This window comes from Trichosurus vulpecula, chromosome 7, assembly GCF_011100635.1.
Source record: "Trichosurus vulpecula isolate mTriVul1 chromosome 7, mTriVul1.pri, whole genome shotgun sequence".
In the NCBI taxonomy this organism is placed as follows: Eukaryota; Metazoa; Chordata; class Mammalia; order Diprotodontia; family Phalangeridae; genus Trichosurus; species Trichosurus vulpecula.
The window spans coordinates 94,625,813-94,651,300 of NC_050579.1; the positions used below are offsets into that span (position 1 = coordinate 94,625,813).

Below are 25,488 nucleotides of genomic sequence, written 5' to 3' on the forward strand. Positions count from 1 at the left end.
AAGACAGAAACAGAGTCAAAGACAGAAAGATAGAGAGGAGAAAAGCCTGTCTGGCCATCTGTCAGTGAGTCCACTCTAAGAACAACAAAGACTCTTTAGAATACTTCTTTCAATGCATACATAGCAAGTCGATTGAATAAAATTAATGATGCTGCAGCTGCTCTCCATCTTTGTGAGTTTCTTGTCTGTGGTTTAGTTTTTAAGTAGCTGAAAGGTAAATGCTTCATTTAGCCTGAATTAGGATTAGATTTGGAGATTTAAGTATCTCTAGTAGCAGAATGCACCTAAAAATCTAAGTGATTGTATTATATATTACTTGTGTTCTACAATTTAATTCCTTTTGGAGGTAATCAGTGATTTTTATGGTGTCACACTTGCTTAATATTCGAGACATCAATTTCTTTTTGTTCAAGATTATTATTTTAGGTTGTTTTGACTGCTGAACTCATCCAATCACAAGATAGTGGTTTGCTTAATCTGAAAATTTCTTCATTAAATTACATCATTCATTAAACTTCTACTCCAATGAAAAAAGCACTCAATATTCCAAGAAAAGGCTTATTTCCTAGTTATTAAAAAATACAACTAATTGGCCTCTTAGATGATCCTCCTGCTTCCAGCTTTTCTCCATGTTATTCCAGGCATACCATGCCACTATTGAATTAATCTTACTAGAACATGACTTTCATCAGTCACTCTAGAAACTACAATTGTTCTTTATTGATTAGGAGATAAAGTTTCCAATTTCCTAATCTGGTATAGCAATTATGACCTTGTTTACTTCATACCTCTCTAATTATTAACTGATATTGAGGTTGCCGTCCACAAGGTGATAAGCCCCTATTATATGTTATAATTATTTGTGTTTTATTCCCTATTAGATGATAAGTTTAATTAGGGCAGGAGCTAAACTTTGTATTTTCCCTAGCATCTGGTACAGTAATTTCTACACAGTAGGTATGTAAAAAAAATGGATGTTGAACTGAATTTACTTATATAACCTTATGTTGGATTTTACTTACCTAATCCATTTACTTATCGAGCCCATTCATTTATTTAAACTTATGTCATTCCAAGTCTCAACATAAATAGTCTCCATGCTCCAGCCAAAGCATTCTTTTCACTATCCCATTCTATGTGACAGTACTACTACTACCTGCCCCTGAGATGCCTTCCACCTTCTCCATTTAATCAAATGTCAACCATCATGCAAGCTTCATCTCCATAACATTTCTTGTCTGCATGAAACAACTTTATATGTCAAATACAATTTCTTATCCTTCAATTATTTTAAATTACATCATTTTCTTTTATTGTTTTATTCTATAAATTAAAAATAAATAAATAGATTTTTTTTTAAAAAGTTATATCCAACAGAACTAAGAGAATATGAGCATGTGACCACTCAATTGCCATCAGTGACCTTTGAGGAATCAAAACAAATGAGAAGTGCTGAGACATTGTATGTAGGCAAACAACTCAATTTTTAAAAGCATAGATACCTGAAACTAATGACAGAAAAACTTGATATCAATTCCTAGGAAAATTCTAGCTTGCATTATTAAATTAGTAGTTTGTGAACACTTACAAAGGGATCATAAAAAGCCACGATAGTCTCAAGATACCTCAAAGAGGAGAGGAAAGCAAATGCTTGGGGAAAGAAATCAAACAAATAAAATATTAATTTGCTATGAAAACTACATGCTTATTTGCCCATTTATGAAATGTTCATGAAAATAATTTATATGTCAAGAGTATCCTTGATGAAAGTATGAGAAGGGAATAGGTAAGCTTTCACAAATGATATTTTACTGCAGATGACATCTTTAGGGGTATACAATTGACTGAAAGGTACAAAGAATACACGATATGTATGCTAATTACAGATGATTATTATTTATTACTCTAAAAACCCACTCAAAATACTTGAATTCAGTAGAGCAAAGTATAAAGTAGTCACAGTTTGAGTTTGTCTACAGACATCTCGCATAAATACAGTAAGACCACACAAGATTCATAGAATTTCTATATCCATCTTTGAAAAACAGAACACCTACAACATGTGGCATCTCTGCCCCCACTTCTCTCCTCTGACACTGCTATCCCTCTAATATGGGCTTTCATTATTCTTGCCTGGAGTAGTGCAATAGTCTGCTGGTAGTTTTGCCTCAAGTCTCTTCCCACTCCAAAGCACAGGTCTAACTGTTACCACCCTCCTACTCAAACTCCATTGGTTCCCAATTGCCTTCAGGATCAAATATAAAATCCTCTTTTTGGTGTTCAGAGCCCTACCTCACCTTTCCATTCTTCTTATACCTGACTCTCCATCATGTACTCTTCAATCCATTGACACTGTCCTTCTGATTGTTCAATGAACAAGGCATTCCATCTCTTTACTCCAGGCATTTTCTCTGGCTTTCTCCCATGCCTGGAAGGCTCTCTCTCCTCATCTCCACCTACTTGCTTCCCTGGCTTCCTTCAAGCTTCAGCTAAAACCCCATATTCCATAGGAAACCTTCCCCAATCACTCAGTTCTAGTGCTTTCTCTTCACTTAATTATTTCTCATTTCTCCTTTATATAGCTTGTTCATACATATTTGCTTGCTATCTCCATCATTAGACTGTGAACTCCTTGGGGGCAAGTGTTGTCTTTTGCCTCTTTTTGTGTCCCTAGCACTTAGCATGATTTCTGGCACATGGGTAAGAAAAGTTTATTGACTGACTGATATAATAAGTGATCAACAAGCCTTTGCTTGAAGACCTCTAATGAGAGAGAAGCCAATCTCCCCAAAGCAGCTCTAAAATTTTTCCCTACATTAAGCTTAAATTTGCTTCTTTACAGCTTCTACCCATGACCCTTAGTTTTGCCCTTTAGGTCTACAAAGAACATGTTTAACTCTTTTTTTCCTGTGACAATCCTCCAAGTACTTGAAATAACTTTTATGTCCTCTCAAGACTATTCAGAGACAGTTAGGTGGCACTACTGATAAAATGCTGGGCTGGACATGGGGAAGATCAGACACAAGGTGTGTGACCCTGGGCAAATCATTTAAGCTCTGCCTCAATCCTAATCTGTAAAATGGGAAATAATAACCCCTATAACCCAGAGCTGTTGTGAGGATCAAAGAAGATATTTGTAAAGCACTTTCCAAACCTTAAAGTTTATATACACATATGTATATATACACATATGTACACACATATGTATATACATATATGTACACACATATGTGTATATATATGTATGTGTATATATGATTATTATTATTCCTTGATAGAAAAAAGAGATAGCCATTGAATAATTCTCTAACAATTAATATTTAACAAGGCATGAAGGTGGGAGGTGTATCTTCAATAAAAGTATTTGCTAGTATCAGGAAGGATATTCAACCCACTCTAAACATAAGGCAGTTTCTTTAGAGATGGTAAGGTAATCTAGATGCTCCTGTTTGCAAATGGTGTGCTTAATGTGGCAAGGCTGAGAACACTGCAGCCTCCTAAATGAGACCCATAATAATTCAAAGGAATTTGACAACTATTCAAGCAGGGAAAATTAAATGGATGAAGAATGCTTATTGTTTTCAGTGGTTACCATTCAGTGATTCCCGAATCTCCTGGATGTTCACAACAGTGGTTCAAGGGGTTTGGCCTAAAATTCTTTAATGGAACCTTAAGAGGTAAATAGTTGTAGACAATAGAAACATATGAGGTCTTGCTAAATTATTTATTTTAATTCATACAGAATCTCCCAAGCAAAATATTCATAGTTATTCTGTAGAGTTTTATAACTTTATACTTAGTTGTATAATTATAGAATAAAATATTGTTTTATATAATTATATAATATAACATTTTAATTTGGAGCTTTGTAGAGGGCAAAAGCTATCATTTTGGTTACTTCAAGTATTTAACGAATAAATATAAAAGAATATTAGTAGTAGTATAGTAAATTCCCCTTCCAGTTCTCAACACATCTTTTTGTTGTTGAAAGAGTTTAATGGAACAAAATACATTGGGAACCACTGGTCTAGATTATGATTTGCCATTGGATGGACAGCACATAAATGTAATTTGTCAGCACATGTTATCTTGAATAATTGATGAATATCAACAATGAATTAGGCACAGAATTGATTATGAAGAATACTGGATGGATTTCATTTGGGAGCCCCTAAGAGACTTATATTCTATTGGATATTGAAGTATATAATATATCAATTAATTATAAAAATGTTATAGATAAAAATTTCAGCAACACTTTTGACAAAATCTATTAGAATTTTCTTAGGTATAAAACTGAAAACTATAAACTGGATAATAATTCAGTTAAAGATTCATAAGAGACTGAATGACCATACCAAAGAGTAATGATTTCTTCTTGTTCATCCTTCCTTTTGGAAGAGGACCAATGACATCAAGATTGATGATGTCTTGACTTGAAATCAAAATCTGTCTAGTGGCATGTCCTAATGCTCTATGCTCAGACCTATTCTGTTTAATATAGAGCTATTGAATTTTGGATTTGCAAGGAATGAGAGAAATAACCCACACTTTCATTTTACCATTGACTTGGAATAACATGATGGATTATATACTTAGCAAATTTGTATTTGCCATCACTGATGACTGTATTATATAACAAATTTAGAATTCAAAAAGTTTTTGACAAGTTCAGAACAAATATTGGAGGAAAAAATGTTAAAGTTGAGTGTAGGGCCAAGAGTCAGGAAGACCTGAGTTCAAATCTGGCCTCAGACACTTACTAGCTGTGTAGTGCTGGGCAAGTCACGTAACCCTGTTTGCCTCAGTTTTCTCATCTATAAAATGAGGTGGAGGAAATGGCAAACCACTCTAGTATCTTTGCCAAGAAAACCCCAAATGGGGTTACAAAGAGTCAGACATGACTGAACAACAAATAAATATAAAGTCTTGCACATAGGCTAAAAAAGACAATTGCCAAAATATAGCATGAGAAAAACATAATTACAGAGCAGTTCATGTGAAAAAGTACCACATCCTCTGAAACTGGAGGAAAAGAGGAGATGGTTAGGAACACTGCCAAGATAAGGTTGGATGGAGTTTTCCCCCAAAAAAGAACTTTTCACTTAGAAACTAAGGACACAACAAATAATGATAACAAAGAAATCCCCACAAAACATAGAATTCAAAGAGCACAAGTTTCTAATCCAAACTTGAACTAAAGTCTAGCTAAAGGTTGTTCTGGTTGTCAGAGCTTACCCAGTCTCTGGCTCCTTTCTACCTCACAGCAATTCTACTTCAGAAACTACTGAAATTTCAGTTCCTGGACATGATTCCCTCCTACCTCCTTCTCTGGGCTCATCCTCAAAGGGATTAAAGTCCTGGTTATATTTCCTAGAAATACGGAAAAATAGACAATTAATTGGCTAACGACTTATCTTTTCTGGATAAAAGAAACCAACACGCTTTGAAAGTTACACATTAATTATCTTATCAGAGGATGATAGCGGACAAAACTTTAGCCAAAAGGGGTTTTTCTTTCCTCTTGTGAAAAAGTCATTGTCCCAATGATACTACCCATTAGCATTATCATAGGATTTACAGTTGTAAAACATCATCTAAATTCCATCTCTTCATTTTTTAAATTAACAAAAATCTATTCAATTCCTTCATTTTACAGTTGAGGAAATTGACACCCAGAGAGATTAAATGTCTTTCCCATGGCCACATGGCTAATAAGTATAGGAGAGCGAATTCAAATCCAGTTCTCCTGATTCTAGGTCCCAAAAATCTTTCCACTGTACCACATCATCTTCCACCCCAGAATAGAGAACAAGACCAGGGATGAAAATCAGGGATGACAGGGGTAGGGTGAGGTGTGGTCCAGGAACAGGGAAGGCCCTAACAAGGTGCTGCATCAGAGAGCTTTCAACAGAGCCAAATATAGAAATTTTAAATTAATAGGACCTTGGAAATGGTCATAGGGCACATTAAAGTCTAAGCAACTGAAGATGACAGGGGACTTTGAGCGGAGGCCTGGAAGTCTTTAAATGGTACAAATCCCCTACTGTCCCAGTGTAACTCCAGTCCTGTTATTCCATGCTCTACTAAAAATGAGTCAGGGAGGGATGCACAGTATGTCTGCTAGTCTGCAGGCTTCAAGGAGGCTAGTGGATGGGCAAAACCTTGAGGAGACAAGCCACAGTAGATAAGCAGTCATTTTGCCAATGTTTCTGGCAGAATGCCTCTTTTAAAACAATAGATACCACATTGGGCTGAAAACCTCTCTGGCTCTGGGCTTACCATTACACCCTCAGACCCTTGGACTTGGCATTCCTAAGGCACTCTGGTGTTTTACCCAATCTAGCCTGCGTTTTCTGGTCACGTTTTGTGAACCCTAGTCTTCTTTCCAGTGATTGCTATCATTAAATGTATTGGCTCCTTTCAGAGGATTCAGCAGTTTCTGATACCTGTCTTCTACAGGGCTTAGGTCAGGCAAATGCCATGATATCTTTTGCTTTACAAGATTCCCAGATGGATATCAGAGAGACTCAGAACTACAGCAAAAACTGGAGCAGATTTCTAAACAAGTGACTGTGCTCTGAGTCATACACGTGTGGGACACAAACTCCTGACTCCTCAAATGGCTGAGGTCAAATGTTCCTGAGTCATTCAGATGCTCACTAAATAGTTGAAGGATCTCCCTGGATTCCAGGCCAGACGACTTCCATTGCATCCTCCCTCAGGTAAGGGAGAGGAAGAAAGCCACCTGCTAGATACCCCCTACCTCCCAGAAGTCTATTAATTAAATAATGTAGAGGAATTCCTTTAGGAGTTCAAGGAAACTTTTGACACCCCATTCACACCTAAGACTGCTACAATAGAGTCACCTGTTCCATTGGAGGCAAAGGACGTGGTAGGAGATGTCAGCTCCTTCTTTTCAGGATTTTATAAGAACAAATGACTAAAAAAGAATTAAGTGCCTACTGTATGCCAAGGACATTGCTAGATTCTGAGGATATACATCTATAAGTGAGATAGCTCCTGCCCTCAAGGAGGCTTACATTCATTCTAATAGGGAGATACAACACATATAGGGGAAAAGGAGCCAAGAAAGAGTAGCTAGATGATGCAGTAGAGTGCTAGGCCTGGAGTCAAGAAGATCTGAGTTCAAATGTGACCTCAGATACTTCCTAGCTGTGTAACCCTAATCAAGTTACTTAACCCCATTTGCCTCAGTTTCCTCATCTGTAAAATGAGCTGGAGAAGGAAATGGCAAACCACTCCAGGATATTTGCCAAGAAAACCCCAACTGGGGTCACAAAGAGTTGGATGCAACTGAAAATGACTAACAACAACAAGGGGCCAGGAAAAGAGAATTTTTATCTAGGGAATCACAGGGATTGTGAGTAGAGCTATCCAGTCATACTGATGGCACGGATTTGATTAGTGTTCCTAGAGCAAGACATGGAAATGAGGAGAGGAAAGGGTTGTTGTTTGTCCTTAATTTCCAGCAGGACCAATGACATCACAGGATGATGTCTTGACTGGCATGTGAATTGGATTTAAGTGAGGCAGAGTTGCCCAAAGTCGTCAGCCTCACCCTCTCTTCCAGAGTCATGGAAGTTAAATGGCAAGACAAAAGGCAGGACTGAGATGCAGTGAATGACCTCAGTATCTTTAATGTCTGACTAAACTCGAAGTGCTCCACAATACCTGCTTTAGCCACCTTTATGGCTATTGGAATAAATTGTTCTCATCCACCCATTCCACCGGGAAAGTCTTCATGTGCTATGATAGACACCCCCCACCAAATGCCAATGTGTCTGAGGCCTGTTGGTTACCCTCAGCCTGGTTTAACTCATCTGCCAAGATGGTTTTACCGGGATGTAGCTAATACATATCTTGGAGCCACAGGTGAAAGTTGGGTGAAAATGGACACCAAAGGTAGATAAGCAGCCCTGAAAACGGTTGAGCAAGCCTTCATAACAGAGGTGCTAGTCCCCTCTGAACACCCCATTCCCCTCCCCCCAAGGAGGAAGGGCATGTATGTGGGAGAGGGTAGATGACAAAAGGAGTGTGCTGAGTAGGCTCTGACTTTCTGGTAGATGACCGGATGGGATGAGAAGCATGATCAGGGGCCAGCTGGGTATAGTCAGTTTGATGAAAGTTTTTACTCCTTCCTCAACCCTAACCAGTCAGGATAATTGAGATTCAGGGGTTCTTAACTATTTAGTATGTCAAAAATGAGTGAATTAACTCCTCCAAAGTGGAGGGACTTGATCTCTGGAGGTCCAGGTCCAGGTCCAGAAGACTGCTATTTCTGAGCTTTGATTTCCTGATAGATAACTGGATAGGATGGAATGTCTGCTCAGTTTTTGGAGTGGTTATGAGCTCACCAACACACTGAACTAATTAAAATGGACATATCTGTGTTCATTCAGCTATAAACGTTTATTAAGTGCCTTCTATGTGCCAGGCACTGTATTTAGCAGCCTTCACCCTCATGGAACTCATGACCTAACAGGGAAGACAGTGAGCAGACAAATATGTATAAACCAGCTATTTACAGGATAAATAGGAAATGATTAAGTGAGGGAAAGCACTAAAATTAAGAGGAGTTGGGAAGATCTTCCTGCAGAATTGGGGATTTTGGCTGGCACTTGAAGGAAGCCAGGTAGCATAAATAAGGAGGGAGAGCATTCAAGGCATGGGGGACAGCCAGAAAAAATGCCAAGAGCTGAGAGTGGAGGGTTTTGTTCATGAGTCTGCAAGGAGGCCAGTGTCACTGGATCAAAGAGTATGTGTGGGGGATTAAGGAGTAAGAAAACTGAAAAGGTTATAGCCAAGGTTTTGGAGGACCGTGTAATTTTCTTTAAGACACCTTCAGAAGCCTGTTAGACAGTGAGTACTCCCAGGTCCAGTCTACCTCCAATGACCAGGTAATAATCCACCCACAGACTACCCTGACTACCACTATGGGAAGAAGAATGTGAGGAAAGCATGCCCTTTTACCAAGCATGTGTCATGCTGAGGGTACAGATTTATTGGGGAGCTACAGACAACTTCTGTGTGTTTTTCTTTCCCTTACATAGCTGAAATTGTCACAAACACCCATAAGACCATGAATGGCTCTTGGAAAGTTTAGGCCCTATTTAAAAGAATAAGGAAATCTGTGGATGTTGCCATCTTACAAAGCTCTTCAATTAACAATGAATATATCTTTAGTTTATTATGTTTAGAACTGTACTTTCAGTTTATTTTAAATATCATTTCAATTCACATTGAGGTTAAACAGATTCTGAACCAAGTAGTTTTCTTAGAAAGAAGAGATGGAGGCCAAATGAGTCTTAACATGAGAATACTTTATGTAGAACTGAAATTTGGAATAAGCTCTTAGAGTGAAACTCTTGTTTACAGGGAAAAATGACCTATGACCCAGATTTTTTTGGGGGGGTGAAAACCTATGATTTGATTGGTGTTCCAAAGCACATATGAAAAAGTTCTGCAAACTAGCCTGAAAGAATTGGCTAGAAAAGTGACAGATTCAGGATCACACATAGCTAGAATGGGTAGAGGACTTGAATTCAGGTTTTTCTTGGCTCACATTTTATCCCCTAAACCATGTTACTCATATGCCAGGTATTAGACTTAAAATATGTTCCTGATATTCCACGATAGGATTCAACTTTCAACAGATGTTCATTAAATATTGACCATGTCAAGCAACTAAGTGGAAAAAAATACAGGTGAAGGAATTATCAATATACTTTTAGAGGAGACAAAATAGGAGGGGTTTAAGGGATGGGGTAGAGGAGCCATTTTTCTTATCTTGACTGACTTCAATCTCATTGCTTTCTCAAAGCAAAATGAAGAATCTTAGGGAAAAAATTAGGGAGGAGGAAGATTGTTGAAAGTATTGGGGAAGGGAATAGGAAAGAAGAAACAGCCACCCTCTATGTGTCAGGCACTGTGTTAAGTGATAGTAATACCAAAGGAGGGAAAAAAATTGTCTGCCCTCAAGGAGCTTCTAGTCTATTGAAGGGGATATAACATGCTCACAGATAAGGGAAAATTATATCTATATCTATCTCATATATCTATATGTATTTTGTTGTTGTTGTTGAGTCATTTCAGTCATGTCCAATTCTCCATGACCCCATTTGGGGTTTTCTTGGCAAAAATACTTGAATGGGTTCCCATTTCCTTCTCCAGCTCATTTTAGAGATGAGGAACTGAGGTAAACAGGGTTAAGTGACTTGCTTAGGGGTACACAGCTTGTAAGTGTCTGAGGCCAGATTTGAACTCAGATCCTCCTGACTTCATGCCCAGCACTCTATCCACTGCACCATCTATCTATCTGTCTATCTATCTACCCATCTATCCATCTATTTAAATCTATATATGTATGTATACATATATATGCAGATGTGTATGTACTTATATACCTATGTAATACAAAGTGATTTCAGGTTGATTTTGGTGCAGAGATAACAACTAATGGAATGGGGAGAGGTCTCTTACAAGAGGTGGCACTTGAACTGAGCTCTGTAGGAAGTTAGAGATTCTAAGAAGCAGAAATGAGAAAGGGAAGTGCTCCAAGTGGGGGACAGCATATACAAAGGTGTGGAGGAAAGAAATGGAAAAGTCATAAACAGGAAATCTCAAGCAGGCCAGTTTGTTCCTAATGTAGACTATAAGAGGGAGAGTAATGTATAAACAGTTTGGACAGATAGGCTGGAGGCAGATTGTGAAGGGGTTTAAATGCCAAAAGGAGTTTATTCTTTATCCTAGGGGTAATACTACAGTCACTGAAATATCTTGAGCAGGGGAGCATCCTGGTCAGAACTATGCCTTAGGAATACAAACTTAGCAGCTAAGTTAAGAATGGATTGTCAAGGGGAGAAATGGGACATAGGGAGCCCAGTTAGGAAACCATTGTAATATTCCAGGTGTGAGACGTGATGGAGACCTGATTTAGCATGGCTGTGGTATGGGTGGAAAGAAGGCAAATGATGCCAAGTTAATAAGTACTTATTAAGCACTAACTATGTGCCAGGCACTGTGCCAAACACTGGGAACACAAGTACAAAAAGACACTGGAAATATAAATACAAATGCAGAATGAAGAGACAGTCCTGTCCCTCAAGGAGTTTATTAGTAGGGGAAGATAACATATAAAAGGAAAATGGAGGGGGGAAAGGGGAGAGAGGAAGGTACATGGCATGGAGAAAGTCTGGAGAGTTAGGAGGGCAGCCTGGGAAGCAATGAAGACATAGCTGGCATAGCTGTTCTCCTCTAAATGGAGGACCTGGGAGGAACCAGCCAATCAGAGGTAGAGGCTACAGAGGCTGAAGTATCCTTCCTTCCAATGAGAGAAATTCAGGGGTAGAATGAGATTTCAGGGTGAAGAGACTTCTGTAGCATTCTAGAGAAAGTCCAGAGAGTCAGGGCAGCATCCTGGAGAAGAGTGAAATTATGACAGGCCTGGGCATTCTTAAAAATGGAGGTTCTGGGATCTGATGTGAGAGATGTTGTGAAGACAGAATTTATACAAAACCTAGCAATTGACTGGATATGGTGGGGGTGGGGAGGAGTTAGATGAGAGTAAGGAGATTGAAATAAAGAACATGGGAACATGCACCTTGGACAACATTCTCAGGACTCTTTAGGAGTCACCTTTATTAATTCTTGACTGTTCTCATGTAGGGATTCTTTCCGCAGGCTCACTATATCTCACCCACTGAGCCACTGCTGGGAGGAATAAAAAACAAAACAAAACCAAGCTTCTTTGGCAGCTACAATCTCTTCAGTTGTACATCTAATCATTGGTTGAAGTGCTTTGAATCTGGGAAACTGTGGGGTGATTTACATGAGTGACATTTTCAGAAAAGGTGGGGCAGTCAAATATGCCACTTGAGGCTGGCAACTTGAGAAGTCTTTAGAGTAGGGCAATCCTTTGAAGGTTAAGAAATTAAGAAGAGAGATTAGTAAAGCAGAAAAGGAAGGGCTTTTAAAGGCATGGTCACTAAATTTTTTTTGGAGAAATGACAACCTATACATATATACATACATATATATTTAATCTTGACATGTTGTATGCTTTATTAAAAATCTCAAAAAATAACATCTAAGGGGAAAGTCTCAAAAAAAATTAAATTAAGAGCAATAATATCACAAATTATGCCATTTTCCACAAAGAAATTGAAAACTAGGTATTCAAAATAATTAGGAAAGGATATTGATAATTGCCTCTGAAAATCACATGAATATATCCATATTTTGATATCTTTCTCATGGTGGCAAAAAGACATTGACCTAAAATTTGTGAATACTGAATTTTTATTTCACCAAATTAACTCACCATCACTAATCTTTGTGGACTCTATTTATACAAACCAATTATAGTTCTTGTCACGAGATTTCTATATAATACAAAGTAGCTCAGTTCAAAAGCCTTGATTGTTAAATACATATTATAAAAGGTTGAGTTTCGATCCTATGATGGATTTTGTGATATTTGTATTTATCTTGTAGCATACTAATTCATCAAAATCACAAGTTTGGCTTCCACTTCCCGGTCTTCCCTTGCTTCACATAATTGGCATCTACTTGGTTCTGACAATGAGAGCTTTTCTTCTAGCCAAAAAATCCAGATGTTAAAAACAGTCATTTAGGACCATTTCCTTCTTGCCTAACAACTTTAACTATATAACTACATTACAAATCCAACTTTACAAATATTGGTAATTAGCTAAGTTCTTACAGTGTCTAGCAATTAAATAAATTTCCATTCAGAACAATTTAAGAAAAATTCTTTAAAAATGTGTAGCAGTACTAAACATGATCCTTTTTTCATCTTTAGGGAAAAAGGTAAAAGTCTGAATGAGACAAGTATTATTTCACTAAACACTATTTTCCCCATTCCACTTCAATACTATATATAGTATACTCTCAAATGAATTGCCTCAACACGTGAATACATGGGTAAAATTGTGTTATTAGTTTGTTGACATTCACCTGCTATGTACCCTTTGATCATTACATTGAGAATTATATTTTGTAGTACATGGCTATGCAAATGTATCTGGAGCAGGAATGGGAGAAATTTAGAAAAATTTTGTAGATTCTTCCAAAATCCGTAGTTTGAGGGGTCAGAGATGGTCATAAAGAAAAGACCTTGGGCCAGAGGTTATGTCTATGCCTCTGAACAATCTTCAGACTGTAATTGTACTCAGTTACATAGAGCCCTCAGATAGATGACAACTGGAAAGCAGACAAGTTGGCTATAATCCTAACTGGCTAGGGAACGGCACATCCAAAAGTGGGGGTCTGACATGCTCCAGTAGACTATCTTGGCTACCTTCCTTACACACCAAAGAGACTCTTTGGCTGGAAACCTCCCTTCATGACAACCAAGACTAATTTCAACTGTATATTCTGCTGAAAATCTCACTAGTACTTTCGTTTTTAGAAACCAACTGCCCATACCTAAACAAATCAAATTCATTTATTCATTCATGTATTCACATGTCATCAGTTCAACAAATATTTATGGAGTACCCACTATACATGAAGCATTGGTGCTAAAGACTGGGGGAGATAAAAAGATTTATAAGGTATAGTCACTGCCCTTAAATCTATTAGGAGAGAAAATAGCTTATAATTAGATAATACTGGGTGATTTAAAAGCTTTCCTCATCAATAATATTATGCAGCATGGACAAGTAATACTACAGCAAATTTTAGAAGAGGAAACTGAGTCTCAGAGAGATAAAGTCATTTGCACTTATAAGTTCCTGACTCCAAGTCTAGCACTGATTTTACATATAGATGTCTAACTAATTGCCATTGGAAAGCATTACATGATAAATGTAGTAAGAGAAGAACAGTCAAAGGGGGCCCTATGAGACTAGGATGTGAATTCACATTGATTAACATTATCAAAGAAGGCTCTATGTTAGATGTAGCATCAAGCTGGTCCTGGAAGGACAGTAAGATTTTGTTAGGTGAATATGTGTGTGTTGGGAGGGAAGAAGGAAAGACATTTTAGTTAGAGGGCATGGCATGGACAAAGGCACTGAGGGAAGCAAAAACGAGCCATGTTAGAACAATTACAAGTTATCCAGTTTGCTTGGAGCATAGGGGAATGGTGAAAAAATATGGCCAGGGAAACAGAGTTTGGGGATGGATAATGGAGGGCTTTCAATGGCAAATAAGGAAGTGGTATTTTGTTCTGCAGGTAGCAAAGGGCCTTTGAAGATTTTTTTAGTAGTCGTTTTGCTTTCATCAGCATTTTAGGAAGATTAAGCTAATGGCCATAGCATAAGAGGGATTCCATGAGTATAAGAGGGGTTCCTTGGGCAAAAGAACATAAGGCAGGGAAAGCAGTTAGGAGGTGAGATTTGAAGTCCTGAACTCAGGTAGGAGCAGGAAGAATGGAAAGGAAAGGAATGAGAAGAATGGTGCAGGGAATAAGGAAGCAATGTGTTATAAGTGGAAAGAGTGCTGTAGTCATAAAACATGATTTGGTCAAGGTCCTATCCCTAACGAGTGATGCAACCTTAAGCAAGTCAGCAAATTTACTACATTTAAACTCCTAGAAAGCATGAACTGTGACATTTCCCCCCTAAGTCTCCCACACAGGATCTTGTTAATAAATGTTTGTTGAATTGGATTGTTGAAAACAGTTTCCTCATCTATAAAACTTGGGGATTGGACTAGATGACCTCTACGAGCCATGACAGATTATCTGATCTGTTCCCCTTTGCGAATGTTGTGATATATTAACTTTGTTGGGTTAACGAAGTGGATAATCTAAATGTCACTTCACTTCAGAATACTTTTGCTTTCTATAGCAGAGTATCCTTGGTTTTAAACTTTTCAGTTTAGACAAATATTAAAATGAATCTTTATTTTCAAGAAGCACTAGACAGGTTGGGTATTATAGGCAGTACTGGCAAAGAGAAGCTGGAAGGGCATTAGGTGGCAGAGGAAAAAACACTTAGGATTATGAATTTGGCACAGAAAAGCCACACCATTTAAAAATGCATTATAATGTCACTCATTTTTTTAAATCATTGAACCATTGAATTTAAAATTCAAAAAACTATTGAATAATATTTATAACTTAAAAAAACCCCAGATCTACAGAAGGGTTAATAGTGTCTGTTCATTTATTTGGATTTTCCCCCCTAGTTCCTGATTACTTAATATTTTTTCATCAGTATCCACTGAAATTTCCATTTCAGTATTTTTGTTCAATCATATCATATTTTAAGACAGACATTGGAGCCTGTTCAGAGGAGAGCGGTCAGGCTAGTGAAGGCCTTTAAGTCTGTTTCACACAAGGAAGAAGAACCTAAAGATGTTTAGCAGAAAATAGGGAAGACTCTAGGTGGGCATGATAACTATCTTCAAGTATGGGAATGGCCAATCTGTGGGAAAGGGATTAGGCTTGCTTCTGGCTGGCCTCAAAGAAAGCAGAACCAGGAATAATGGGTGGAAATTGTGAAGAAGCTAATTTAGGCTTAATATTGGAAAAAATTTCTCAATCAGAGATATCCAAAAGTGAATTGGGTTGCCTCAGGAGAAGGTGGATTTCTCCACCATTCTAATTGCCATTGCAAGGTATTATATGATAAATGTAGTAAGAGAAGAACAGTCAAAGGGGGCCCTATGAGACCAGGATGTGAATTCACATTGATTAACATTATCAAAGAAGGCTCTATGTTAGATGTAGCATTAAGCTGGTCCTGGAAGGATGGGTAGGTCTTCAAGAAGAGGTTCTCTTCTCAAGGATTTCCTTTTATGTAGCAGTTACACTGGTATAGTTGTCCTTTCTCCAAGAGGACCAAAAAAATCATTACGCTAGAGTCAGGTTACAATGCATCCAACCGAGGCTGATCAAGCCAATATGAACTCAGAATACTCTACCACAGGTTGGGCACAAATAGTCCATGTGAACATTTGGGGCTAATTCTCTAAATTTGCATATCTCAAGTTCCTTCAGTGCTACTTCAATTCTGCTTTGCTCATAACACCTTCTCAGTTATGCTAGACGGCCACTAAAATCCCATCTGTTTCTAAGATTCTGCATTTCTCTTATCTATTTGATTAAAAAGCAATAACAAAAGGATTCGCCTCTCAAAATAAACTTGCCTGACCTTAATTATGAAAATAAACAAAATTAAATTTACAAACTGTTTCCCCTGCAACCTTCTAATGCCCACAAATCTACACTCAATCTTCAGAATAGAAGGCTTTGGCCCTTACTCTTCTCTGTTTATTTTTCAGGGGCATCAATTTAAGGCATCAAAGTCCCCTTAATATATTACCAGCTCGGGCCACACATGTTTCCTTTCATCTTGTGCTGTCCCTTAACCTTTCCAGCTGGCAATCACTCTATGAAATCAGAGCTGTCCTGTGCGTATGCTGGACATAACCAACGACAAAAAGTTGTAGTCAGGACGTGGGATACTGTCAAATAGGGGTGGGGGAGGAAGACAGAAAAAGGGTGTAGTGCCCTTGGAGAGAAGCCTGGATTACTCACCAGAAAAGGGATACATGCTGGTTTATATGTGTGGACCTCATAAAAGACATTTTTATCATCTTTTAGGGAGGCTGAATTTAATACTAAGTTTTATTAAATTAAGTTTTATTAAATTACAAGGATATGAACTATTGTCCTAGAAACCTGATATTGCCCTAGTGCTGAAACTGGCAAAAATCAAAGGATCATAAACACCAAATGTTATACTGTGTGCACTCTCCTTTGATGGAGAGCTACTACTTTACCCAGTTCCCCCTTTTCACCCTCAGTAGGCCCTCTAAGGCTCAAGGCTACTTAGAGCTAGATTCAGTCTCTGCTAGGACACACACTCCTTCCATTTCTATTCTTCATCTTGGGAAAAAAAAAATTATCTAGTCTTCTCATTTTGGACATCACCATGCTGGTGGTATTTCAAACTTATCTTCCCTACGGGGAGATTAAAATAAATACAATCAACTCTGCCTTTGCCAGGCAATCATGAAAGAAAAAAAAACTCCCATAACTGCCAAAAAATGTTTCAGGGAAAGAAACTTCACAAATTGCAATATGTTAATGTAATGAGAAATGTGTTGCTTCTGTTCTTTCTTCATGAAATACAACAAAGTTGGTTTTTTTTAATGGCTCAAAATACAGCCAATAACAAAAGAATGTTTGCTTAGCCACAAAGAATAAAGTCTCTGTCAAACTAAGGGAAATTGAGAGAGCCAGAATGATTCCTGTAGGCTGAAGCAGAAAAACAATATATACAATGACTACAAAGATGTAAATGGAGCAAACAACAACTAAAAACAAACAAACAAAAAAAAACAAAACCCTGAATGCTGTGTAATCATAACACCCAAGAGTGACCCTGGAGAAGAGTTTTTAAAAATACACCTTCTCCCATTCTTTTCAGAAGTGTGTTGGGGGAGAGAGGAATATTGTATATGTTCTCAGACACAACTGATGTATCTGTTGGTTTGGCTGAATTATTCCTCACTACTCCCAACCCCAACACTTTTGTGGTTCTTCAATCATTGTACTCAGGTGTGACTCTTTGTGACCCCACTTCAGGTTTTCTTGGCAAAGATACTGAAGTGGTTTGTCATTTCTTTCTCTAGCTCATTTTACAGATGAGGAAACTGAGTCAAACAGGGTTAGGTGACTTGCCCAGGGTCACACAGCTAGTAAGTGTTTGAGGCTGGATTTGAACTCAGGTCTTCCTGACTTAAGCCCTGGCACCCTACCCACTGGGCCACTTAGTTGCCTGAACACCAACATATTTTCTTTTAAGATCCTGTTTTACCAGGGATGACTTGCTTTTAGAGGGAGGTGGGAAGGAGGTAGTCAAAAATTAAAGTAAATGTCAAAAGATATTGATAAAAATAACATTAATTTTTAAGGAACCAATCTATAATCATCATTCTATGAAATAATAGCTAGCATTTATATAGTGCTTTAAGGTCTACAAAATGCTGTTTATAGTTTATTTCACAACCACACTGTGTGTTATGAAACAGGCTAAGTGCCCAGGGTCACACAACTAGTAAGTGTTTGAGGCAGAATTTAAGCTTAGGTCTTGCTGACTCAAAGTTCAGGCATCTTATCTATCAAACGCAGATATGTGAAAACTGCTGCTGCTATAGTAAAACCTGGTACTAAAGGTGCAGGGAGCTAAGTAGAAGAGTTTTAAGCAATGAAAATAGAACTAATGCATGACTGGAATAAAATGAAAGCAAACTCTTTTTTTCCTATTTCCTTAAACCTTCAACCTATTTCACCTATTTCCTATTTCCTATTTCCTATATATATTTCCTATATTTCCTATTTCACCCTTCAACCTAACCCCATCGTTCAGATCAGATTCATCACCAATGATAACAATACTTACTATTATTTTAAGGGGTATAAGGAATTGGATTGAGGGGCAAGAATTGGGGCAAAAGTTGCCAGGTCTGCTTCCTCCCTTCCAGTGTTGCTAAGTGCTTTATTGTAGCTTATGGAAACTTCTAGGTAATTTGCATGGTTCTAGCGCTATCTGCCAGGGACATGATATGAACTGAAAGGACTTTACTTACAATAACTTAAATATTAGAAGAGGCCTCCACATGGCAGGTTGGAAAATAAAAAATAGAGTTTGACCTTTTGTGTGCATTTATTGTAATCATTCTCTGCCCCTCTCGTTTGGATGATGGAGCCATAAATGGCTCCATTTAAGAAGGGAAACAGGACTGAAATATCTTCTAAGACATTCCCTTATTTCCCACACGAGTGGACTTCTTTGGTTTCTCAGCCATGTCCACCTCCCAGCCCCATCCATTTTTACCTTTCTTTTCTGTGTTATCTTCTCTCATTAATTAGATTGTAAGCTTCTTGAGGGCAAAAATTATCTTTTTCATATTTGTATTCTCAGTGTTTAACACAGTGCCTGACACGTAGTAGGTGCTTAATAAATATTTATTGACTATTATTGATCGACTGTGTGAGGCAGGAAAGTCAGACTAAAAAAAGAGCTACACATGTGTTGATTAACCCTAGGCAAGTTGATCAGACAGTAGTACAAAATAGTGTCTTTGGACAAAGAAGCCTCAGCAACAGGAATAACTCCAATACATGGCAGCATGAACATGACAATGAAACTTAACAGCAGATAATAACAGTGGGTCAATTTGCTTAACTAACTAATCAATTAATTAAAAGCTATGTCATTCGATATATGGTGCCCAGTCTGTTGGTAGAGAGTGCAAAAGATGGGAGATTGAGTCACATATAACCTATAACACCCAGGTTTAAGAAACCTATTCGATCTATACTACATTATTACACTTGCCCCATAGAGGAGATAGTTAACATACAAAAATATATAGATAGAAGAAGTTCTAGCAAAACCACATGCACTCAGTAAAAACCATCAAAGAACAATCTGTGACTCACCAACTTACTTCAAACAGTCTTCAAACAAAGAATTCCATATGTGAAATAAGCTTTTTCATCTTCATCTTTATCATACAAAAATTTATTTTTATATTTAAGAATCTAATTTCAAGGGCAATGTTTTTCCTCTGACAGATACAGATTCCAGCCCCTCCATGCCTTAGCAGAGTGTTTCATGAATTGTGGTAGCCAAAAAGTTCATCACCCAACGGCAGATCTTTTAGTGATAAGCCTCTTCAGGCTTAGTTTCAGTTGGTCCTAGAGAAAAATTCATAGTTTGCTGCTGAGATCATACTTGAAGCCCTTTCCACCAGAACTTGGGTTCTACTGATACAACTAAGCCTTCAAGAATCCGGGGTCGCTTCTACCCCTCAATGACAAAGCATTGGAAGAAGACTTCGATAGGAGGAAACAGCAATTAAGGAATTTACTGAAAACATTTAAATAAGAAAACTATTTGCTAAAGATAATATTCTGTCAATATTCCTTTGGCAAAGCCTAGTATTCAGACCTTTGTAACTGGCACATATTTAAAAAAAAAAAACACCTTCCATTTGAAACTTGGCCTGAATATCCAAGTCAAAAAGGTTCTGAAGTCTGACAATAGAATCAATCAAAATGGTGTACTGTAGGGACAGATGTCTATACCCTCAACCCCTACTCCCATCTCTTGAATTAAGCTATGTATAAAATGGAATAATAGCTTGCATTTATATAGCACTTTAAGGTTTGGAGAAAAAAAGAGAACTTTACAAATATCTTATTTTATCCTCACAACTACCCCAGGAAATATTGTTAGCTCTGTTTTACAAACGAAGAAACTAAGGCAGACGGAGGTTAAGTGACTTGTCCAGAGTCACACAGCTGTTAAGTATCTGAAGCCAGCTTCAAACTCAGGACTTTCTGACTCCAGACCCATGGCTCTAAATTGTCTTCTCTGCTACTGATGCAAAACTCTCCAACTAGTTGACTTAGAATGTTGACAATCAAGATTATAGAGGAAGGTGTTTAAATGTCTAGTTTGCATCCACATCTTATCAATGAATGAGTGTTTTCTCATTGTCCCATTCTTCAGCCAGACTCACTTCATCTCTTTCTGTCTTGTTTGTTAGGAGACAGAGACTAAAATGGGTATTACATATGAAGGAAGGTTTGAGGTGACCAGTAGTGTTTAATGAAAACCAAAATATCTCTGTAACCCATGCTTCCTGCCCCCACAAAGTCTATCAAATATTTTATGGAGAAAAACCCATTCCAAATTTATAAAATCCACATCCACGTGCATAAGTTGATTCATTTGTGAAATACCTATTCATTGTCATTAATAGAGGCAGCCAGGTGGCACAACGGATTGAGTGCTGGGCTTGGAATTGGAAAGACTTGAGTTCAAATCCAACCTCAGACACGTGCTAACTGTGTGACCTTGGGCAAGTCACATCCTCCGTCTCACTCAATTTCCTCAACTGTAAAATGGGGATAATAATAGTACTCTCCCCTCCCCCAGGGCCTTGAGGATCAAATGAGATGACATTTGTAATGCACTTAGCATAGTGCCTGGTACTTAGTAGGTGCTAAATAAATACTTGATTTTTGATTCCCATTCCTAGTTCAGTAGTCTGTCAACAACTTTAATCCAACTATTAGAGAGCAACAAATATCCTTAGTCCTCTGAAAGATTTTAGGATATTCACTTTAAACGATAACTACACTGAAAAATTAGTCCTGTTCTTAAAATCATCTTTATGTCAGGGAGGAACATGATAGTAGACAAAAATTTACAATCTCAGAATTTGTAGAGCTAATAGGAACTTCAGAGGCCATCTAGTCCCACTCTTTGATTTGACAGATGGGGAAACTGATACTCAGAAAGGTTAAGTTCCTTGCCCAAGCTCACACAGTTGGTTAATGGTGGAGGGAAGGTTAGAACCCAGGTCTCCTGAGTCCTATCTAGTGTTCTTTGCACTACCCTATATTGCCTAATCATGCTCCATGCCGTTCCATGATTAATAGAAGGACTAAAGTTTAAGGTCAGAGACGTTTCCAAAAATAATCCCCATTCTCGTTGCTTTTCCCTTTCTACTTTTTATTTTCCAAAACAGGATTTGAAAATTTAGTTAGGTCAGTGCTAATCCTGGAGGACATCATTTAAAAAAAAAACCCAGCACCATCATTTTTAGTAGTAGTTTGATGGGAGATCTAGGGAAGGTATCCTAAGAAAATATGAAGTAGAGTGCAGAAAAAAAACATTAGAGTTCTTTTATTGGAATGTGTAATCATGATTTCAAATTGCCTGTGTTATTTAGATGCAAGTTTTTGAATAGATTATCTGCTCACAGTCTTTCAAGCCTCCAACTTGTACCTCTGGCATGTGTGAGGCCCCACAAAAAGAAACAAAACTTTTTTTAAATGTATGTTTAGGTTCTATTATTGTCAACTCCAAGATATGTAACAACCCCAATAAGTAATAAATGTCAGAAATTTATCCCTAGTGCTCGTGAACAAATGCTTAATCTATTTGTTTTGAAAGGCATCCCCAGAAACTTTTTAGAAATGGTCTTATCCCCTCAAAATAACTATATAACTCAGAAGGGGAGTGGATATGGGAAAAGGGAAAGAGAAGAGAGGAAGAAAGAAAGAAGGGAGAGGAGAAATGTTGGAACTACTTTTTAATGTTTTTATTTTTATTTTTCTATTCTAGTTTGGATACTGTTATGTAATGTAATGTAATCTGAATTTCTGAGAGGCAAACCTTCCTTCTTGCCTCTCACTGATCCCCTAAGAGTGTATGTCCAGCTGCCTCTGGAGGATCCTTAATCTGACATCACAGATGTACTCATGAGCTGTGGAGCAGCTGAGAAAAGCCTTTTCTGTGCTCTGAATGTCAGTACACAAAAGTGATCGCTCCAAGCAAACAGCCTGTCCCTTCTCCCTTTTGCTTCCTTACTGCTCCAAGTCATACCTGAAATGAGGATATCTAGTATATGAAAAAAACAGCCCAGGCTACTGAGTGTTCACCTGTTACACTGGTGAGGAGGAAGGGAGAGGGGGCTGGTCCATTCTGCCAGGGGTATGACAACTCATCAACTCAACTTTTTTTGTCTCTTGGTGGATAATCAGCTGGGCAGAGACAACCAGAACCTCTATTTTTGAAGAGTCACAAGTGTTTGGTTTTGTGGGGGGCGGGGGGAGTGGCAGGGGTCTCATCATTGAAAAAGCAAGATCAGGGCTGGCCCTATAAAAACAGTAAACAGGTGAACTTTTGCTTTGGCACAGACGCTCTGACCTTTACTTTTTGTTTTCCTCTTCTCAATGCCCCTCCCCCTCTTCAGACACCCTATTCCCTCATCCTGTTTCTTCCCCACAATCCTTTCACTCTCAGATTCAGACTCCTAGAGGTATTTACATTTGACCAGGAATCAGAACCTTAAATCAATAGGCTGGAAGTCAAATTCGCAAATGACTTTAGAGATTTCCTGGTCTTGACTATTCCTTGAAAATCCACTGCTGCTTTCTCCAGGAACTAAGAACCTAGGTCCCTTAGTAAACTCAAACTTAATGGAAACTAGTCAAGTATATTCCTTTTAAGCTGAAATTAATTCCTTCAGTCTGAGTGAAAGTAAAATGTAAAACTTGAGTCTGTCAGTGGTCACCTAAGCACACAAAAGGGCCTTGCTTCAAAGGTAACTGTAAAAATAATACTAATTTAATCATAAAAGAACCCCAGGATCTACCTACATTAACCACAAGTGTCCTCATTAACAGAAAGAAAACATTGAGAAAAGTACAGAAAACAATGGCGTCAAACATACAGCCTAAAATCTTTAATAGTTCAAAATACTATAAAGAATAGTTGCAGAAAATAGTTTTCTTACTTGAGACTCATGTGGAGTGTACAGACACTAAGCTTTATAAGTGAACAAGTGAAAATAAAAATTTCACTTGAATTCTCTTCCTGAACTAGCCCTCTGTCGTTGTTACATGAATTAGCTGAGGTCAAAGGTTGCACAAAAATATATCCACACAAGTGATCAGAAATAGCAACAATAACCAGCCGAGTACAATCCAGTATAAACAGAAGCTTTAAAATACTGTTAATCTAGTCTTGATAGATTTTCCATATAGATTCTTCACCTCCACTACCCACAGTTTGTACAGCATATACATTTTCTATTCATTTGAAACTGTCTTTAGAGTTTGGCTGTTTCACATGGAGCAGTGGCCTGGTACAGAACACTGAACTTGGGCTTGGGAAAGTCTTGATACACGTGTTTACGAGGTGTGGGACAATGATAACCTCTCTGAGCCTCAGTTTCCTCATCTGTAAAATGGGAATAATTATGCTTCTAGTACCTACCAAGAGGGATGTAGTATGGCTGTATAAGGAAACACAAAGTGCTTGGCAGCAAGTAAGCTGTGTAAAGTGATTAGCAAACGTTAAAGCATTATATAAACATCAGCTATTATTATAGAGAAAGGAAATCAGGGATAGAAATGATATGTAGTTCTCCTGATGTATTCTTAGTACTATGTTATCTTAACTAGTTTGGTGCTTAGTCAATACTTTCTGATCATTTGTTCACCCTTTATTTTGTCTTCTTACATGCCTAATTATAGGTGTTCAACAAATACCTCATACTCTATCGGGTGACTTTTTGGCAGTGGATATTTCAAAGGCTGTAGATTTTTAACAGCAGTATGCACTTTTTCTAAATGACCTCCTTACCAGTAATTGTCCTAAGGATGAAGACTACCATGTTACTAAAAGCACAGGAAAGGGCACTCCTAGCCTTGTCATGGAGTACTATGGGTAATGTAAACTATCAAATCCTCCGGAAAACCATCCACAAAATAGGGTTATTACTTTCCTAAAATAGCACCTTCCTGTCAACTAGCAGCAATGAAGAAAGTCAAATCAGATTCAGTAGATCCCTCTTGTCAACTTTCCAGGAGTTAGAGGAAGAGAGAAATGAAAAGCTCTGGTTCAGGATTTCAGCTTTCCCATGGAAGCAATGATAGAAAATGTCTAGCTTTTAGGCATTGCTGCTCTATTGTAAAAACTTCTCAGTTTTTAGCAAGTGGTATTCTGTAGTGGAAAGAACATGGGATAGGACCAATAACCTGTGGGGGAGCCTCCTGGCTTTACCAGGTGTGTGCATTTGAACAAATGACTCCATTTTTCTGAGTCTGTTTCCTCTATAAAAGGAGGTAATAATACTTATACTATTTACCTTTCAAAGTTGTGGGAAAAGTGTTTCATAAACCCTGAACTACTACATACTAATGAGCTATTACACAAATTTCTCAACCCAGGATTAACTGTAACACGCTAAGTCCTCTTCCATTTTGGATTCAAGAAGTGAGGCATACAAATACACACACACAAAGTAGACAATATATCATCTATATAGTATCCATCTGATTATATATGTATATATGCATACATATATACTTATATAGATCATTTACAATATATATTATATACAGAAAGGCAGTGCGGCATACTGGAACCCAACCTGGACTTATGTGAGGAACACCTGGATTCAACTTCCCATTCTGCTATTTATTAGCTGTGTGGCTTAGGACAAGTCACTGAATTTCTTTGACCCTCATTTTTCTCATAGGTAAAACGCTCTAATGTCTACCCTATGTACCTTGCAGAGTTGTTGTAAAAAGGAAAGGAAGTTAAGTAGATGAAGTGAAGGCTTTCTAGCAAAATGTGTGAGGGAAAAGGAAGTAAGGCCAGGTAGTTAAAGTCACTATGGTGTAACAGATAGATTAACAGTGGTACTCAACCTAGCTAAAAGTCTTAGAAGAAATCTTCCCTTACCTTTAGAATTGATCCTTTGCAAAGAACTCATGGGAAGATAGTAATAAAAACTGCCAAGGCATGGATATAATGTGACACATGGAACTCTTGGAGTGCTCATTTAGAGAAGACCCACTGAAGTGTACAGCTATATAAATACCATCAGGACCACAAATAAACCTGTGCTGAATAAGTGTGGTTGTGCATAATTGTGGTTGCAATGGTGTCCACTCCTTCC

The 25,488-nt window shown here is 37.9% G+C and overlaps 1 protein-coding gene across 1 annotated transcript in view; it reads right to left on the bottom strand.

Annotated features, from left to right (window-relative positions):
* SLC22A3 (solute carrier family 22 member 3) overlaps positions 1 to 25,488 on the bottom strand; it is a 140,872-nt gene that overhangs the window by 113,939 nt on the left and 1,445 nt on the right. The window lies entirely within an intron of this gene.